A 20,593-nucleotide genomic window follows, 5' to 3' on the forward strand; every position below is an offset into this window, starting at 1 on the left:
GTCTTGTTTATGGTATCCTTTGCTGTGCAAAAGCTTTTAAGTTTCATTAGGTCCCATTTGTTTATTTTTGTTTTTATTTCCATTTTTCTAGGAGGTGGGTCAAAAAGGATCTTGCTGTGATTTATGTCATAGAGTGTTCTGCCTATGTTTGTGTATGGTGTTAGGTAGTGTTCTAATTTCATTCTTTTACATGTAGCTGTCCAATTGTCCCAGCACCACTTATTGAAGAGGTTGTCTTTTCTTAATTGTATATTCTTGCCTCCTTAATCTAAAATAAGGTGACCATATGTGCATGGGTTTATCTCTGGGCTTTCTCTCCTGTTCCACTGATCTATATTTCTGTTTTGGGCCAGTACTATACTGTCTTGATTACTGTAGCTTTGTAGTATAGTATGAAGTCTGGGAACATGATTCCTCTGGCTCCGTTTTTCTTTCTCAAGATTGCTTTGGCTATTTGGGGTCTTTTGAGTTTCCATACAAATTGTGAAATTTTTTGTTTTAGTTCTGTGAAAAATGCCATTTGTAGTTTGATAGGGATTGCATTGAACCTGTAGATTGCTTTGGGCAGTAGAGTCATTTTCACAATGTTGATTCTTTCAGTTCAAGAATGTGGTATATCTCTCCATCTGTTTGTATCATCTTTAATTTCTTTCATGAGTGTCTTATAGTTTTCTGCATAGAGGTCTTTTGTCTCCTTAGGTAGGTTTATTACTAGGTAATCTATTCTTTTTGTTGCAGTGGTAAATGGGAGTGTTTCCTTAATTTCTCTTTCAGATTTTTCATCATTACTGTATAGGAATGCCAGAGATTTCTGTGCATTAATTTTGTATCCTGCTACTTTACCAAATTCATTGATTAGCTCTACTAGTTTTCTGGTAGAGTCTTTAGGATTCTCTGTGTTTAGCATCATGCCAGCTGCAAACAGTGACAGCTTTGCTTCTTCTTTTCTGATGTGGATTCCTTTTATTTCTTTTTCTTCTCTGATTGCTGTGGTTAAAACTTCCAAAACTGTGTTGAATAACAGTGGTGAGAGTGCGCAACGTTGCCTTGTTCCTGATCTTAGTGGAAATGGTTTCAGTTTTTCACCGTTAAGAAGGATGTTGGCTGTGGGTTTTTCATATATGGCCTTTATTATGTTGAGGTAAGTTCCCTCTATGCCTACTTTCTGGAGGGTTTTTACCATAAATTGGTGTTGAATTTTGTCAAAAGCTTTTTCTGCATCTATTGAGATTATCGTGTGGTTTTTCTCCTTCAGTTTGCATGCATCACACTGCAATGCATCACATTGATTTATTTGCGTATATTGAAGCATCCTTGCATTCCTGGGATAAACTCCACTTGATCATGGTGTATGATCCTTTTTATGTGCTGTTGGATTCTGTTTGCTACTATTGTGTTGAGGATTTTTGCATCTTGTTCATCAGTGATATTGACCTGTGGTCTTCTTTCTTTGTGACATCTTTGTCTGGTTTTGGTATCAGGGTGATGGTGGCCTCATAGAATGAGTTTGGGAGTGATCCCCCCTCTGCTATATTTTGAAAGAGTTTGTGAAGGATTGGTGTTATCTCTTCTCTAAATGTCTGATAGAATTTGCCTGTGAAGCCATCTGGTCCTGGGCTTTTGTTTGTTGGAAGATTTTTAATCACAGTCTCAATTTCAGTGCTTGTGATTGGTCTGTTTATATTTGTTACTTCTTCCTGGTTCGGTCTTGGAAGGTTGCGCATTTCTAAGAATTTGCCCATTTCTTCCAGGTTGTCTATTTTATTGGCATATAGTTGCTTGTAGTAATCTCTCATGATCCTTTGTATGAACCAGCTTTTAGTTTTATTGATCTTTGCTACTATTTCCTTCATTTCTTTTTCATTTATTTCTGATCTGATCTTTATGATTTCTTTCCTTCTGCTAAATTTGGGGGTTTTTTGTTCTTCTTTCTCTAATTGCTTTAGGTGTAACGTTAGACTGTTTATTTGAGATGTTTCTTGTTTTTTTCAGTAGTATTGTATTGCTATAAACTTCCCTCTTAGAACTGCTTATTCTGCATACCATAGGTTTTGATCGTCATGTTTTCATTGTCATTTGCTTCTAGGTATCTTTTGACTTCCTCTTTGATTTCTTCAGTGATCTCTTGATTATTAAATAGTGTATTGTTTAGCCTCCATGTGTTTCTGTGTTTTACAGATTTTTTTCCTGTAACTCATATCTAGTCTCATAGCGTTGTGGTCGGAAAAGATACTTGATATGTTTTCAATTTTCTTAAATTTACCAAGGCTTGATTTGTGACCCAAGATATGATCTATCCTGAAAAATGTTCCATGAGCACTTGAGAACAAAGTGTATTCTGTAGTTTTTGGATGGAATGTCCTATAAATATCAATTAAGTCCAGGTTGTTTAATGTGTCACTTAAAAATTGTGTTTCCTTATTTATATAAAATTTCGATGATCTGTCCATTGGAAAAAATGGTTTGTTAAAATCCCCTCCTATTATTATTTTACTGTTGATCTCCCCTTTTATGGCTGTTAGCATTTGCCTTATGTATTGAGGTGCTCCTATGTTGCGTGCATATTTACAATTGTTCTATCTTCTTCTTAGATTGATCCTTTGATCATTATGTAGTGTCCTTCCTTGTCTCTTGCAATAGTCTGTATTTTAAAGTCTATTTTATCTGATATGAGAATTGCTTCTCCAGCTTTCTTTGGATTTCCATTTGCATGGAATATCTTTTTCCATCCCCTCACTTTCAGTCTGTATGTGTCCCTAGGTCTGAAGTGGGTCTCTTGTAGACAGCATATATATGGGTCTTATTTTTGTATCCATTCAGCCAGTCTGTGTCTTTTGGTTGGAGCATTTAATCCATTTACATTTAGGGTAATTATCAATATGTATGTTCCTATTACCATTTTCTTAATTGTCTTGGGTTTGTTATTGTAGGTCTTTTCCTTCCCTTGTGTTTCCTGCCTAGAGAAGTTCCTTTAGCATTTGTGGTAAAGCTGGTTTGCTGGTGCTGAATTCTCTTAGCTTTTGCTTGTCTGTAAAGGTTTTAATTTCTCCGTCAAATGTAAATGAGATCCTTGCTGGTTGGAGTAATCTTGGTTGTAGGTTTTTCCCTTTCATCACTTTAAATATGTTCTGCCACTCACTTTTGGCTTGCAGATTTTCTGCTGAAAGCTCAGCTGTTAGCCTTATGGGTATTCCCTTGTATGTTATTTGTTGTTTTTCTCTTGCTGCTTTTAATATTTTTTGTTTGTATTGAATTTTTGATAGTTTGATTAACATGTGTCTTGGCATGTTTCTTCTTGAATTTATCCCATATGAGACTCTCTGTGCTTCCTGGACTTGACTGACTATTTCCTTTCCCATGTTAGGGATGTTTTCAAATAATCTCTTCAAATATTTTCTCAGACCCTTTCTTTTTCTCTTCTTCTGAGACCCCTATAATTTGAATGTTGGTGTGGTTAATGTTGTCCCAGAGGTCTCTGAGACTGTCCTCAATTCTTTTCATTCTTTTTTCTTTATTCTGCTCTTCAGTAGTTATTTCCACTATTTTATCTTCCAGGTCACTTTTCCATTCTTCTGCCTCAGTTATTGTGCTACTGATTCCTTCTAGGGAATTTTAAATTTCATTTATTGTGTTGTTCATCAATGTTTGTTTGCTCTTTACTTCTTCTAGGTCTTTTTAAACATTTCTTGTATTTTCTCCATTCCATTTGCAAGATTCTGGATCATGTTTACTATCATTACTCTGAATTATTTTTCAGGTAGACTGCCTATTTCCTCTTCACTTGTTAGGTCTGGTGGGTTTTTGCCTTGCTCCTTCATCTGCTGTGTGTTTCTCTGTCTTCTCATTTTGCTTAACTTACTGGGTTTGGGGTCTCCTTTTTGCAGGCTGCAGGTTCATAGTTCCCATTGTTTTTTGTGTCTGCCCCCAGTGGCTAAGGTTGGTTCAGTGTGTTGTGTAGGCTTCTTGGTGGAGGGGACTAGTTCCTGTGTTCTGGTGGATGAGGATGGATCTTGTCTTTCTGGTAGGCAGGACTGCATCCAGTGGTGTGTTTTGGGATGTCTGTGACCTTATTATAATTTTAGGCAACCTCTCTGCTACTGGGTGGGGTTGTGTTCCTGTCTTGCTAGTTGTTTGGCATAGGGTGTCCAGCACTGGAGCTTGCTGGTCGTTGAGTGGAGCCCTGACTTAATGTTGAGATGGAGACCTCTGGGAGAGCTCTTGCCGTTTGATATTATGTGGAGCTGGGACGTCTCTGGTAGTCCAATGTCCCAAACTCAGCTCTCCCACTTTAGAGACAGGCCTGACACCTGGCTGGAACACCAAGACCCTGTCAGCCACACAGCTCAGAAGAAAATGGAGAAAAAGAGAAAGAAATAAAAATAAAATAAAGTTATTAAAATAAAAAATAATTAATAAAAATAAAAAATTAAAAATAAATTTAAAAAAAGAAACAGAAAAAGAAAGAAAGTAAGAAGAGAGCAACCAAAGCAAAAAACAAATCCACCCCTGATAACAAGAGCTAAAAACTATAGTAAAAAATACCCAAAAAACAAAATAAAAACAGGACTGTAGGACAAATGACAAAACAAAGCTATACAGACAAAATCACACAAATCCACCTCTTCAGTGTTGTTTGGCATAGGGTGTCCAGCACTGGAGCTTGCTGGTCGTTGAGTGGAGCCCTGACTTAATGTTGAGATGGAGACCTCTGGGAGAGCTCTTGCCGTTTGATATTATGTGGAGCTGGGACGTCTCTGGTAGACCAATGTCCCAAACTCAGCTCTCCCACTTTAGAGACAGGCCTGACACCTGGGTGGAACACCAAGACCCTGTCAGCCACACAGCTCAGAAGAAAATGGAGAAAAAAAGAAAGAAATAAAAATAAAATAAAGTTATGCGGCGTGACGTTGCATCAGCCCGAGGCGCGCCGCGCGTTCTCCCGGGGAAGATGTTCCTGGATCCCGGGACCCTGGCGGTGGCGGCTGCACAGACCTGGCTGGAACACCAAGACCCTGTCAGCCACACAGCTCAGAAGAAAATGGAGAAAAAGAGAAAGAAATAAAACTGTGCTCGCACACAGGCCTCTTGGTGGCGGCAGCAGCGGCCTTAGCGTCTCAAGCCCGTCTCTGGGGTCCGTGCTGATAGCCGCGGCTCGCGCCCGTCTCTGCAGCTCCTTCAGGCGGTGTTCTGAACACCCTCTCCTCGCGCCCCAGGAAGCAAAGAGGGAAGAAAAGGTCTCTTGCCTCTTCGGCAGCTCCAGACTTCTCCCGGACTCCCTCCCGGCCAGCCGTGGCGCACTAACCCCTTCAGGCTGTGTTCACGCCGCCAGTCCTCTCCCGGCTTCCGTCCGAAGCCCGAGCCTCAGCTCCCAGCCCCGCCCGCCCCGGCGGGTGAGCAGACGAGCCTCTCGGGCTGGTGAGTGCCGAGCGGCACCGATCCTCTGTGAGGGAATCTCTCCGCTTTGCCCTCCGCACCCCGCGGCTGCGCTCTCCTCCGAGGCTCCGAAGCTCCCCCCTCCGCCACCCGCAGTCTCCGCCCGCGAAGGGACTTCTAGTGTGTGGACACCTTTCCTCCTTCACGGCTCTCTCCCGCTGGTGCAGGTACCGTCCCTATTCTTTTGTCTCTGTTTTTTCTTTTCTTTTGCCCTCCCCAGGTACGTGGGGAGTTTCTTGCCTTTTGGGAGGTCTGAGGTCTTCTGCCAGCGTTCAGTAGGTGTTCTGTAGGAGCTGTTCCACATGGAGATGTATTTCTGATGTATTTGTGGGGAGGAAGGTGATCTCCACGTCTTACTCCTCTGCCATCTTGAAGGTCTCCCAGTGATTTTCTTTTATTGAGGTACAGTTGATTTACAATGCTATATTTGTTTCAAGGGTACAGCATAATGATTCAGTATTTTTGCAGATTATACTCCATTTTAAGTTGTTACAAGATAATGGCTATAATTCCCTGTGCTGTACAATGTATCCTTCTTGCTTATCTATTTTATACTTAGCAGTTTGTATCTTATTCCCATCCCTTAATTTGCCCCTCCCCTTTCTCCTCTGCACACTGGTAATCACTAGTTCATTCTCTATATCTGTGAGTCTTTTTGTGTTCTGTTATATTCACTAGTTTGCTTGCTTTGTTTTTTAGATTCCACATACAATTGATCTTCCACAGTATATGTCTTTCTCTGACTTATTTCACTAAGCATAATATTCTCTAGGTCCATCCATGTGGACCTGCATAAAATAATGCAAGTGGCATTATTTTATTTTTTTATGGCTGACTAATATTTCATTATACATACATACATATCACATCTTCTTTATCCATTCATCTGCTGATGGACACTTGGGTTGCTTCCTCATCTTGGCAATTGTAAATAAATGCTGCTATTAACTTTGTGGTGCATGTATATTTTTGAATTAGTGTTTTCATTTCTTCTGGATATATACCCAAGAGTGGGATTGCTGGGTCGTATGGTAGTTCTATTTTTAGTTTTTTAAGGAACCTCTGTACTATTCTCCATAGTGGCTGTATCAATTTACATTCCCACCACCAGTGCAAGAGGGTTCCCTTTTCTCCACACCCTCTCCAGCATTTGTTCTTTGTAGACTTTTTGATTATGGTCATTCTGACCAGTGTGCGATGATACCTCATTGTTTTGATTTGCATTTCTCTACTAATTAGTGATGTTGAGCATCTTTTCAAGTGCCTGCTGGTCATCTGTATGTCTTCTTTGGAGAAATGTATGTTCAGATCTTCTGCCCATTTTTGGATTGGGTGTTTTATTTATTATTTATTCATTTGCTGTTGAGTTGTATGAGCTGTTAATATATTTTGAATATTAACCCCTTGTCAGTCACATCATTTCCAAATATTTTCTCCCATTCCATAAGTTGTCTTTTTCTTTTGCCGATGGTTTTCTTTGGTGTGCAAAACCTTTCAAGTCGGGTTAGGTCCCAGTTGTTTATTTTTGCTTGTATTTCTTTTGCCTTAGGAGAGAGAGCCAAAAAACATTGCTATGATTTATGTCAGAGTGTTCTGCCTCAGTCATTTCTTACTTAAAGGATGAATGCAATATTCTATGAGATAGATGATAAGGATATGGATTAGTAGGACGTGTGGATTAGTATGAATCGGTGTGATGCTGTGAAGCCAGGAAGTGAACGGCACATGCAGGACAGATGTTAAATGAAGACAAAGTCCTGAGGGACTGGGAATCATCAACTGAGACATTCTGACTCATTTTTAACTGGATGACAGGAAGCGATTATAGCAGGAGACAACACTGGAAAGTGAAGGTCTTAACTGTGAGAATTTTATCAGCTGACCCCAGCCAGGAGCACAGCCTAGACTGTGCCGGTTCCAATGACTTGCCTCTTAGCTCCAGCCCTACCCCTCGGCACCTGCTCTCCGGCAATGGCCGGCTGACTTTGAGCATAGCCCTGACATCAGGCTTTGCCAACAGAGTGCACTGGGGTGACGTTACACACCTTCCCGACTGGGGCTGCCTGGCTGTGAATTCCCTCCCCCTTCCTGGCTCCTGCTGCGGGGATGGAGGGCATCCCTAGGTCTCTGTCCAGCCACATCCCCAAGGGTACAGCCCTTGCGGCGACCTCACTGCCCCAGCCCAAGCTCGGTGACATCCTCCCGACGCGTCTTCCTCTGCCCCTGGCGCCATGGGACCCTGTCTTCACCTTCGCCCACCCGCCTGGCTCGCCTTTGTCCAGGCAGTTTATTTCCTGCTCCTTTTAGTGACCACAGACCAGCTCTGGCCTGGGGTACCGAACAGACGCTTCTGCCCTCCCGTGGGCTGTAACCACACCTCCACCGAGGTCTGAACCCAGCCTCGGGGAGGGTCCTCTGCAAGTTGCTTTCTTTCCTTCGCTCCACGGCTCGGGGGCTCCCATTAGAGGTTCTTCCACATCTTTATAGCGACTCTCCTCTCACAGCTTCATCATTAATTCTTTAATATTAAACTTCTGCCTCCTAATCAGATGGAGGGTGATGCATACACTTGCTCATCGCAGGAAGTTGCTACTTAGCACGTCTGGAGGGACAAAGAAGGGACGATGCTACTAGAACCAAGATTACCCTTTGGAAGCAAGAACTATGTGGGTGTCTCGGGCACGATCTAGAGCTGCAGAAAAGAGACATTGCTGCCAGAATGCTTGCGTGCTTTTTGCTTTTCTTCATCCGACAGTTTCCTGGAGGTGCTCTCGTTGGCAGAAATCAGCTGTACCAACGAGTGGTCCTGGGGGTCTGCAGAATGCATCCTCTAGACCTGGCTTCTCAGAAGCACACTGTGGATCAGGAGAGTGGCTGAAGGGAGGCGTCCAGGGCAAGAAGACCAGTGACCTGCAGAGACTGACCTTGGTCTAAGTAGCAGTCTGGTGGTAAATGTTTCACAATAAGCTTTCCAGGAAAAAGGAAAGTTTGGCTTTGCAGCTTTTGTCCATTTCCCTGGTGTCACTAGTCTCAAGTGACTCATTTCAAGAAACAAACACCCCATCCCTGACCACGGGGTTAGGAAGACTTGTGTTAGCACACCACTGTATAGCATTAATAGTTCCGCTATGCAAATACGACAGAGGAAAATAACCTCAAGGGCAAAGACAAGACTAAAATAATAAAGTAATTCAGAAGTGATGGGTTGACATGTTTAATATTTCTGTTTCTAATATAATTGATTTAACTGTAATTTTACATAACTTAGTTCTTAACAACATCTGTGTTCTACAGTGGACTTGTGTGAGCTGGTGGGATCCACCGCAGGACCTCGCTGGGCGTTCAGGTACTCAATGGGATGAGGGGCGGATACTTAGATATACAAATGTGACACCCAGGAAAGGAGTCTGAAGTGGTGATAGAGATTGGGGAGTTATCACTGCATAAGTGGTACTGGAATTGATGGGAGAGGACCATGGGGAACTTAAAGAGGTCTGAGGATTGAATCTTCACTATTTTAAGAACAGGACTTCCTAAAGGAGACCAGCAAGGAAAGTTCAGAGACATAAGAAAAGATCAGTCAGCCTTCAAAACGATATTGGTTTCTTACCAAATTTATAGCATGAGTTTTAAGAAATTTAATCTACAAAAAATAGTACTCATCCAAAAATACACAAAGAAAACAGGAGGATTCATTTACTATACCAGAGTTCTGTAAGTGTATAAAAGGATTTATCATAGAGTTTATTTCAGCAAAGGTATTCCTAATGCCTTTAAACTGTGGTATACCATTATTATTTTATTAACTGTTTGTATATATATTAATATATCTAATATAGTTAATATCTATGACATTAAATATATATATTGACATGTATGTGTTTTTAGATGGCATCAGTTTTTAAAGTACTTCTTTAACATAAAATGTATAGAGTGTACATACATACTGTATGTGTTTTTCAAGTATAGATATTGGTCTATTGAACAAACTGATTATAATTATCACCGTATAATTTGTTTAGTAACAAATTTTCTTATTTTCAGAAGCTAGTACTAGATATTATAAAGGATGCTAGACATTTCAAAGCAAGAAGTCAATCTATAATTTAAAATAATATATATTGATATTATATTAAATATTTATAAGCTTTTATTAAAAATATATAACCATATATATGGTTAATGAGAACATACTCCTGGATTCTAGGAAAGCAAATAACCTAAAGGAGAAGGGCGGAGGAAAAGTTGCTTGTGGGCATTTATATTTGCCTATTCCTTCTAGAATATCATGCTCAGCACTGTAAGCAGACTTCATCTGGGCAGGAGGTGAGAGATAAAGGTTGGAGGGTGCAATTTCCCTTTTGATTTCTGCCAGCAGGAGGGGAAAGCTGGGTGGTGCATTTTCCGCCCCCAACTGTGACTGTGTTCCCTCAGTCAGGAGAGATGGGCCTGGAGAGGTCACCTTCCACTCGTTAGTGGCAGAGACTCCCTCAGGAATTATTTACACCTGTACCAGCATCACCAGTGCAGCCCTTTATAAAGGGGGGTGGTGCTCAGGGTCGGGGGGTCGCAGCTGAACCTCACAGCTCGCCTACCCCACTGACCTGACATTTTACAAGAGACTCTGCCTTGTACACGTACCTAAGAATCCTGAGAACCAGGTTCCAGACCATTTATTGCAGGCCTATATGTGACGAAGTAATTTAGATGTGACTGAAGGAAAATATACATACATCTAAGAGTTAGAAAAGTAAAACAATAGTATATAAAACTGCACAGTCAATGTAACCTAGATTTTCTAAAAACATGCACTACTCAGATGTATATATAAATACACTCACATTCATATCATGTTATTGCATATATAGAGAAGATCCCAGACAAAATTCCTCAAAATGGCAATAGTTAGAAATAGCAGACAGCTTTATTTTCTTCTTTTTGTTATTTTACTTTCTCAATTGTCTACAAACAACGGGTTACTTTTTTCTTTCAAAAATTTAATAAATCCGTGCTACTTGAAGGAAATAAGGAAGAAGAAGCCGGATTCACGAGAGCACATTTGAGGGCAGAAGTCTTTAATTACATTGTGCCGCTATTTCCTACTTGGTCAAGGTCATATCATGGTGTGACATCTCTAACTCACTTGCACGTGCTGCCAGATGCACACAATGAACAGCTGTAGCACAGCTGCTGAAATGGATTAGAGCTAATGACTCAAGCCCCAAGCCAGACTGAGAGTAGACAGCCCGAATTAGAGCATCCGCCGGTCCATGGGTTCCGGCATTTTCCTTTCCCCGGAGAGCCAGCTTACACAGATTGCTGAAAAGCCATCGGTAAGAAAGGCTGATGACATTTCCCTCCTGAAATGTCATCTCTTTACCTGGAGATAAGGAGCTGCAGGATGTTGACACCTTGCAGCTTATATGCTAACAAGAGGCTTCCAAACAGTATCCTGAGCTCTGCCCTCCCATCATGTAAGGAAGACAGGCATTTGTTGACAGATGAAAATGGTCCATCTCATTGTGCACACAGAGAAGAAATAAAATACAAATAGAGACACATGTGCAAAACAGCATGAATTCCTTATCATTTTCTTTTACTATTATCTAGAATGGGCTAGCAATTACTCAGATTACTGTGTAGGCAGTTATTAATTTTTTAAATCTAAATTATAAGAGCAAGATAAACATTATTTTAGAAGTCTTCTTTTGATTTATCATAAAATCAGTAGTGTTGGCAAATGAACCTTACTATGAAACAGAAACAGACTCACAGACATAGAGAACAGACTTGTTGCCAAGGGATGGATTGGGAGTTTGGGATTAGCTGATGCAAACTAGTATATACAGGATAGATAAACAACAAGGTCCTGCTGTGCAGCACAGGGAACTACATTCAATATCATAAACCATAATGGAAAAGAATATATATATTCTAGATATATAGATTCTATATACATATGTTCTATATATATATTCTATATATATCCTATATATATTCTATCTATATATTCTGTCACTTTGCTGTACAGCAGTCATTAACAGAACATTGTAAATCAACTATACTTCAATAAAATAAATAAATAAATAAAAATCAGTAGTGTTGGCATTTTGCCCATTAATTTGAATGCTAAATGAATGGCCCATTAGCTAAATGTGAGAAGCTAAAGATTTTTTATCTCAGTTAATCAGAAAAGACTTGAGGTTGTGTATATATTTTTATTGAATAGGAAGATTCGTTTTTAGCCTCTATTCAATGAGCTATCTTGCTCAGAGTATTGCATTGTTTTTCTATACAGCTATGCTTGGCCAAAATTGCTTTCATTCTACTCCCTGTCTTCAGTGAAGTTAAACAGTCCTGAGATCACTCACAGAAAATGACCAGAGTGAGATAATGTACCACTTTTCAAATGAAGTGCAGTTCTATAAACTGGAAAGAAAGTTGAGGAAGGCTGCAATCGTGTTTACCTGAGCCTGGGAAATCCAACTGTAGTGCTTTTATCAGTTGTACAGAATTTAACACCAGCCCTTGATCCAGCAGCTTTTTAAATGAGTTTGGATTATATGCATTCAGCTGCAATGTGCTCAGAACAGGATATATTCTTTGCGGAGGAATGCTCTTGCCTGGTGACAGTTGGTCTCAAGTTCTGGAAGCATGGTATTACCGAGACAGCTCCTGTTTTACTACCGGGATTCTTGGGAGTTTGATCTGCTTCTTCTGTGAACCATAATCTCAAGCTCAAGTACAGGATCATTCACACTGACGTTGTGGTTTATGGTGTATATGAGGAGGTAAAAAGACCTCACAACCTGGGCAGGAGGGACAGACAGAGTGCAGCAAACGTCCAAACAGCCTCTGGAGAGTAAGTAGAGAAGCTGTTGTGTCTGGGTAGAAAGAAAGAGTTTAAACGGTGCCAGCCTGAGAAAAACCCTGAAATAGGGAGAATTTGTCTTTAGCCGATTCTTGGCATTGTTTCCTGTGCTGTTACTTTTTTTTTTTTAGTTCAGAAGGGAGACTTCTTGCCTGGTATCAGCTTAAGAAGTTTTTACACCAGATCCGTCCTTCCTGACAGCACTCCATGTTCTGACCCTCAATTTAATTTTATTAAAATATATGCATTCTGTGTCCTCCGTTTGCTTCTAGATTAAACTCCCTTTAGAAGGGAATCAGTTAAATTATTCCTTAATTATTAAGCTTAAATTATAACTAATTACAATTAATCTTCTCTCGCTCTCCCCAGCTAACGATGGGGGATTTGAAGTTGAAAGACTTATCCAATTAATTCCACAAGTAGTGGCTGAATATCCGTTGCTTTCCCCACACTGGATGGGCTTCTGGAAAACTTCACGAGATGGTTAGCCAACATCTTCCACGAAGGAGCTCGCAGCCAGGACCACAGAGTAGACAAGTGGCTTGGATGCTTAAGGGGTTCAGAATAAAGATAAATCTAAGTGACAAAAGATGTCTGGAGAGGGCAGGATCTGGGCCAGGTTTTACAGGACGCATGTCATACGTGTGAATCAGAGGAGAAATGTTCTCAAGGCCCAGGGAGGGTGTGAAGAGGTAGAGTTGACCACACGTTCTGTTTTGCATGGAATCAACCTGAATATGACTATTGTCCTGTTCTCAATTTTAGTAGCGTCCTTTCTCACTCTGAAAAGTGTTCCATTTGTTTGACAATTGCATATCTTTCTACGAGTGGTGCTCACCAGTGGAGAGTGGTGATATCAGGATAACCAAAGGAGAAGAATTTATTGGGGATTTGAGGAACATGAGATTGGATTGCTGAGATTCAGCAAGGTTATCTGGACACCTACATTTAGATACGATGTAGTAGAAAAGAGGAAAATGGTTACTTACTTGAGCTGGGAACTGACATCACAAAAGCGATGTTGAAAGATGAATCTGATACAAAATAATAATTGCATATGTAATTTATATCTTTATATATTTTACATTATATACATCTTTATTATTTAAATCTTGCCTACTTAATAAAAACTGATAGCATAGTCTATCATTTTGAGTTAGAATTGAGTCTGTATCTTTGTTCAGCACTTCCTATTTTTATATCTTTAACCCATACACAACCCTGAAGACTTTTAAATTTTTAGATGTCAAGGAGATAGATACTAAATATAATGGCAGTGTAATGTGTTGCCTACAAGTGACATTATTACCATTTTTACTAAAAAATTTGCAGTTCGCCAAATGGTTTTTATGCTTTTGAAGCCTAGAGTCAGGGAGGAGGGCTTTTACTGTGGAATCCATCTGTAAGGCATTGGCTTGAAGTGGCACAGTAGCCAGGAATACGGTAAATAATAGTTACGCATGAGTGATTTACACAGAAGTTTAATGTAAGTTGTAAGAAGTAACAGAAAGAGGGAAGAGTGTAAATGATTGACTCAAAGATTTCTAGCCTTTGATATTGGAATAATTTGGGGAAAATGAATCAGTTTGGGGTCATGTTAAATAAATGCACTGTGCATGAATATGTGATTCCCTTGGAAACAATAAAAGTGCCACTTATTGAGCACCTAGTCCATGGTCATTAATCCTTAAAACAACATGTCTAGGTAGAATTAGTGTCCACCTTTTACAAGTGATGACACAGCAGCTGAAATACATAGAATATCTCATCCAGAGTCACTCAGTAAGGGACATAACCAAGGTCTAGACCACATACCTCAGCCATTTCTGCACTCGAGATGAAACCTGGAGGCTGATGAAGGGGTTCAAATATTCAAGAAAGGGTGGATACAGAGAAATAATTATGAAATTTGCCCCTTTGAGGATCACTGGTAACTTGATGATTAGAAAGATTAGGCCAGAACCTAAGGATTAAAGAGTGTTAATCACAGGACAATTTTTTATAAGCATATAGTAAGAGATGTAGGAATGTGTCAGCAGAGAAGACTGTGCTGATTGAGAGCATTGATATCCATGAACGAGAAAGGGGCAGAGAATTTTGTGAAGACATAATAGCTGAAAACTGCCCTAACCTCAGGAAGGAAGTGGATATTCAGGTCCAGGAAGCACAGAGAGTGCCAAACAAGATGAACTCAAAGAAGTCCACACCAAGACACTTTATAATTAAAATGACAAAAGTTAAAGATAAAGAGAGAATTTTAATACAAAAGCAAACAAACAAAACAAAAACAGACTGTAGATATAGAGAATAAATGGGTGGTTGCCAGAGGGAAGGGGGATGGGGACCTGGGTGAAATAGCTGAAGGGGATAAATGTCCAGTTATAAGTAAGCCACCGAGATGTAATGTACAGTGTAAGGAATATGGTCAGTAATAGTGTAACAACTTTGTATGGGGACAGATGGTTACGAGACTTTCATCGTGATCCTTTCATAATTTATGCAAATGCAAAATCAATATGTAGTATACCTGAAACTAACATAACACTGTACATCAACTATATTTCAATAAAATTGTCTTTAAGAGCACATATATCACAAAAGAACATATATATAGCACACATAATTCCATATCCCAAAGTATAAAATTGGGAAAAATAAAAGTACAAATTTCAAAGCATACAAACTTTATTCAATTTTTATACAAAAGATGCAAACATATTCTTCATATGAAAAGCACTTACACATCAGAAGAAAAAGGATTAACCTCTGTAGAACAGAAAAGAAATATAAATGGCTAATAATGCATAGCATCAATCAAAATAAGTATAAATATATAAATACTGAGGTATGGATATTTAGCTATCAAACTTGCAGAGCTTACCCATATCAATCATACTTGGTATTAGCAGTGTTGGGAGAAAGAAGGACCATCACAGAGTTCATGGGAAAGCAATGAAACAGTAATTTCAATATTTAAATGGCTCAAACTGTTTGATATATCAGTTCCATTTTTGAAATTTTTATGGTTATACCCACATTATTATTATTTTTTATTGAAGTACAGCTGATTTACAAGGTTGTGTTAGTTTCAAGTGTACAGCAAAGTGATTCAGATATATATATATATATATATATATATTTTTTTTTTTTAGCTTACTTTCCATGATAGGTTATTACAAGATATTGTATATAGTTCCCTGTGCTGTACGGTAGGTCCTAGTTGTTTATCTATTTTATATACAGTAGTGTGTACCCACATTATTGATTAAATATTCTCCAGCATTGGAGGAAAAAATACTTGAAAATAATCTGAATCTTAATCACTAGGAGATTGTTTAAATAAATGTGGTATATTCATACAATGGATCACTGAATAGTCCTTATAAAGAATGAGGTAAAATATTATAAATTAATATAGAAAAATATCTATACTATATTACCAAGTAAAAGTGTGTTAGTGTCAGAATAGCATGTATTGTATGAACTCATCTGTATTAAAGCATTATCTTAGTTAATATGCTTAAATGTATATATAGAGTTAATGAAGAATATGTCTGGAATAATATCCATGAAACACTTAGGCTAATTTGGGGAATTGATTGGAGAAGAAGAAAACGGGACATTATATTTTTACTCTTTGTTTAGGTATTGTTTTTATTTTAAACATTCCTCATATAACATTAATATTTGACTCCACATTTAGGTACTGTTTCTGTCTTAAACTATATGCAAATAGCCATTTTATAATCAAAATGACCTTACAGTTAGATGACTTTCTTTTAAACAGTAAGTACACATTATTTTTACAAATAACTTAATGAAAATTTAATATTTTTACATTTTATTTTTAAATTTAACTTTATACTCTCTGGTTATATTTTCTTTACCGTCTACTATTTTCTCTTCAGCCCTCCTAGGAATGCTAATATTTTATTTAAAATATGTATTTGTGGAGAAAAAAATCTACATTGCCATATAAACAATGTGAGAGCGTTGTCATCTTGCTAAAATTTTAATGACTTCTATATGGGCATTGTGTACTGAGATAATAGATATGATAGCATTCTTAGTAGCCTGAATGGCTGTTTCATTTGTTCTATTCACACTGAAGTTCCAAGGTTCATTTAGGTTCTGAGCACCTGGGTCTCTGTTTATTTTCATAGTTCAACTTGTACAAATTCTAAAGGTATGACCGTTATGCATACAATAAAGTAATAATGCCCTAATGATACCCCAATGCATGGAGAGTTAATGAACTGTCATAGGCGAGCAGTATGCTCAGGAAATAGTTGACGTAGTTGAATTAGTAGTCAGGCAGCAAAATGTTTACCAAGAGCTTGGAACTTTTCTAGTGAACTAGTCAAGTCCCAGAGGCCAACCAGATGTTTCTGTTTAGTGTTCTTTTACTGTTTTGTTAGGGAATGAGAGAAAGAGAGAGAGAGAGAGAAGGAGAGAGATCCCTAACTTCTAGCCAACATGCAAAGCCGCCGTCACTTTCTCAAATAATATGGTACCGGAAGCTGAAGCCGTGCCTTTTGCTAGTGTACTTGAGACCGTAAATACTGTATTTCCAGGAAACTTCTAAAATGCGTGGTGCTGGGACTGCACTGGTGGCGCAGTGGTTAAGAATCCTCCTGCCAATGCAGGGGACACGATTTCGAGCCCTGGTCTGGGAAGATCCCACATGCCGTGGAGCAACGAAGCCCGTGCGCCACGACTGCTGAGCCTGCGCTCTAGAGCCCACGAGCCACCACTACTGAGCTCACGTGCCACAACTACTGAAGCCTGCGTGCCTAGAGCCCGTGCTCCGCAACAAGAGAAGCCACCACAATGAAAAGCCTGCGCACCGCAACGCAGAGTAGCCCCAGCTCGCTGCAACTAGAGAAACCCCGTGCGCAGCAACGAAGACCCAACACAGCCAAAAATAAATAAATAAGTAAATACATAAAGAAGTGCATGGTGCTAACAATTACATTTGAGATTGTCAGTGCCTTGCTCATTAAATAATAACATTCTAGAATCAGTCATTTGTATTTTTGGTTAATTTCTAAAACTACTAGTTATAAAAATCATGTGTGAAAATTACTATCTGCATTCAAGTTTTCAATTAGAATTTAAAGCCAGTTTAAAGAGCAGACCTTTTAGTCTTCTCTATGAATATTCAGTCAATTTATACTTAGTATCAATTTCCTGCTTTGAATCTTAGTATTTGCCATGACATTTAATATCTTAAATAATTTTGAGCTAGTCATTATTTGTATGCACAAATCCTGATCACAAGGGGGGATATGCAATGTTTTATGTCATTCTTACTATGAAGATACTAGAACCAATTACCTGTGTTGGAAATAAAATTGTATCTTAGATTAATGCTATTTGTATAAAACAGGAAGTATGTTTGTAATAAAGTCAAATTCACTAACAAAGTACAGAATTCTTTCAAGGTAGAAAAGTTTGCTAGAGGCATGTAAACAAATAAGCAAAATGTAAATAAAGGAATCAACCTGACTGACCCAGCCACTAAGACCACTGATGATTATAGCAAAGTTACTTCCAAAGTTTGAAATTTATTGAACCAATATTGGGCCCATCGTGGGAGACTTTGGAAAGCCTTCTTTTCTACCTGCCTTTAGGAAATTGTACATTAAAAACAGAATCCATAATTCTGTTCTTCTGGGAAAGTCAAGTGCAGAATAAAAGCCAGTTTTGACATTTATAGACACTTCAAAGTCAAACAATAGAGGATTTGTCATTGCTTCAGAACCCTAAGTGATGATTATTTTCTAGTTAACCGTATAAATATTTTACCCTCTTTTGGATCTCTAACTTTCACTTATGTTAAAAGTTTTCTTCACAGGGAACTATATTCAGCATCCTGTGAATAACCAGAATGCAAAAGAATATGAAAAAGAATATATATACGTATAACTGAATCATTTTTCTCTAAAGCAGAAATTAACACAACATTGCAATTTAACTGTACTTCAGTAAAGTAAATGAAAAAAATAAATTTTTGAAGTCACCTAGAAAAAAAGTTTTCTTTATGATATTATAGAATTAAGTCAAGGAATGTCTTTATTAACGGGCTACCCCTAGTATGTATTATGTTTCCCTTTAACCACTGTAAGAGAAATAAGTATACGTATGGAACAACCCTGCATTGTTCTCAATTTCTCTTATAATTATAGACATTCCAAGGTGGTGTGTACCAGTGTTAAAATGTGTTCTAGATAAGATTCTTTTGACCTTTGATTTAAAGAAAAATGTGATATTTCAGGTGACAATGGGCAAGATTGATTGCAATGCAATTCTACATGATATATGCAGCTCTCTCCTTACATCTGTATGTGACAGGGTCATTTACGTGGACATTCATTCTCACAGTCCTCAGTATAATCATCCTTTCTCCACTCCCAATAGATGGGCCACAAGCTCCCTCGCCTCAGGGGAAATTAAGGACAAGCCCCTTTCTGACTTTTCTTCTTGAATTTCCCTGCTTCTGGGGAGGATTATCCTGGGAAAAGAGCCAGTGGATTTACCTTGACAGAGGGCAACAGAGGTCAGGAAGGAGGCCTCAAGGTCAGAGGTAGTGCTGTACCTGGACACTCATGAAACTAACCCTTTGGGGCTTTCAGCCACAGGGAATGCTTGCAAAGTCCTGAGCCTAATTTCAAAATCATATTTTTTTTTCCTAAACTTTTTCTTGCCATATAACCTTCAGATGGCAGAATACACAACCCTAAGTGAATTTCTCCTAATACGTGTATCCCTGTAATCACCACCCAGATCAAGGTAAAGAAATTATATTTATATTTCTCTTTGATCAAAGAGAGCTTTTCAAACTGTATATGCTCAGGTTCCCGTAACACTTGGACTCTTACCTGTTACAGGTGTTAAGCATACGAAGAGACAGGACCTGAAATGAAGGCAAGGGTGTCAGGAGATAGCTCTCTGCTCTCTGCTTTTATTTTACTTTATTTTTCCCCAGCCTTCATGCACCCAGGGGGAGCAGGGTTCCCACCATCCAACAAGATTATTGGATACAAACAGGATTTATGAGGACAGTCAAGTCTTTATTTTATTTTATTTTTTTATATTGGAGCATAGTTTACAATGTTGTGTTAGTTTCAGGTGTACAGCACAGTGACTCAGTTATACATACACATGTATCTATTCTTTTTCAAGTTCTTTTCCCATTTAGGTTATTACAGAATACTGAGTAGAGTTCCCTGTGCTATACAGCAGATCCTTGTTGATTATCCATTTTAAATATAGCAGTGTGTACCTGTCAATCCCAAACTCCCAATCTATCCTTCCCCCCCACTCCCAGTAACCATAAGTTCATTTTCTAAGTCTATGAGTCTGTGTTGGCTTTGTTAATAAGTTCATTTGTATCAATTTTTTTTAGATTTCACATATAAGTGATATTATATGATATTTGTCTTTCTCTGTCTGACTTACTTCACTTAATATTCAGTATGATAATCTCTAGGTCCATCCATGTCACTGCCCACTCCCAGTAACCATAAGTTCATTTTCTAAGTCTATGAGTCTGTGTTGGCTTTGTTAATAAGTTCATTTGTATCAATTTTTTTTAGATTTCACATATAAGTGATATTATATGATATTTGTCTTTCTCTGTCTGACTTACTTCACTTAATATTCAGTATGATAATCTCTAGGTCCATCCATGTCACTGCAAATGGCATTATTTCATTCTTTTTAATGGCTGAGTAATGTTCCATTGTATATGTGTACCATATCTCCTTTATCCATTCGCTGTTCAATGTCAGATAGCCCTGAATGGTCTTAACCAGAGATAACCATCTGGAAGAGAAGACCAAAGGGGATGCCCTGACATTAAATTGTTGTATAAAATATCAGAATACTGATAAAATTTAGGAAATGGAAGTGAACTCCAATATAGAATAACATTCAATTTACTGCCAACTCAATAAGATGGAGGCTTCAAGTTAACTTCTGGTTTCTGGTTCCATGATAGAAAATAAAGGATTTACCTTTCATTTTTCTTTTGCACCCTGAAGTTGTGGAGGTCAGTGTGTATTTGTTAGGTTAGGTTGTCATGAAGCACCTCACCCACAGCCAAGTCCTAAATCCCACAGACTTAACACAACAGAAATGCATTTCTCAGGGGTTCCAGGAGGGTCTCAGTCTGGCAGACAGACAGCTGCTTGCTATGTCCGTCTGTGGTCATTGCAGCAGAGGAGGGAAATGTGGCCCAAAGTGCAGAGGTACTTAAAGCTGGTGCCCGGAAGTGACACGTCAGAC

This window comes from Physeter macrocephalus, chromosome 7, assembly GCF_002837175.3.
Source record: "Physeter macrocephalus isolate SW-GA chromosome 7, ASM283717v5, whole genome shotgun sequence".
Classification (NCBI taxonomy): domain Eukaryota; kingdom Metazoa; phylum Chordata; class Mammalia; order Artiodactyla; family Physeteridae; genus Physeter; species Physeter macrocephalus.